This window comes from Penaeus monodon, chromosome 29 (assembly GCF_015228065.2).
Source record: "Penaeus monodon isolate SGIC_2016 chromosome 29, NSTDA_Pmon_1, whole genome shotgun sequence".
In the NCBI taxonomy this organism is placed as follows: Eukaryota; Metazoa; Arthropoda; class Malacostraca; order Decapoda; family Penaeidae; genus Penaeus; species Penaeus monodon.
This window is the reverse complement of record NC_051414.1, coordinates 6,212,176-6,212,530: the sequence shown is the minus strand read 5'-3', so window position 1 is coordinate 6,212,530 and position 355 is coordinate 6,212,176. Positions and strand designations below refer to the sequence as shown.

The 355-nt window shown below is 48.2% G+C and overlaps 1 protein-coding gene across 1 annotated transcript in view; it reads left to right on the top strand.

The window, feature by feature from the left end:
- Positions 1 to 355, top strand: part of LOC119591706 (pollen-specific leucine-rich repeat extensin-like protein 1) — a 10,898-nt gene that overhangs the window by 1,712 nt on the left and 8,831 nt on the right. The window lies entirely within an intron of this gene.

Here is a 355-nt window from a genome sequence, read left to right as displayed (position 1 = left end):
GGCATTTTAACCTCCATAAGATAATGACTTACTTTATGTTCTATGTATTTTCCTCTCGGATTATGCAAATGAGACCTGCCTTATACCTGAGCTTGGAGAGAGTGACCAGCTCCCGTAACATGACACGGACTCGCAAGGTCAAGCCAGGTTCTTGCCGCTTCCTCTGATCCATGACGGCAATTTTCTCCGCTTTAAGAGAAATTGAAGGTCATTTTCATCTTCTCGATGATTAAGCTGTGAGGAAATCCTGTTCTTGATTAATACCCTCGTCGGCTGTACTGGTAGATCGAGCTCCGTGGAAGGCAGGCTGTGGGAAGGGGGGGGGGGAGGAGGTTAAGGAAAGGGGATGGGGCAG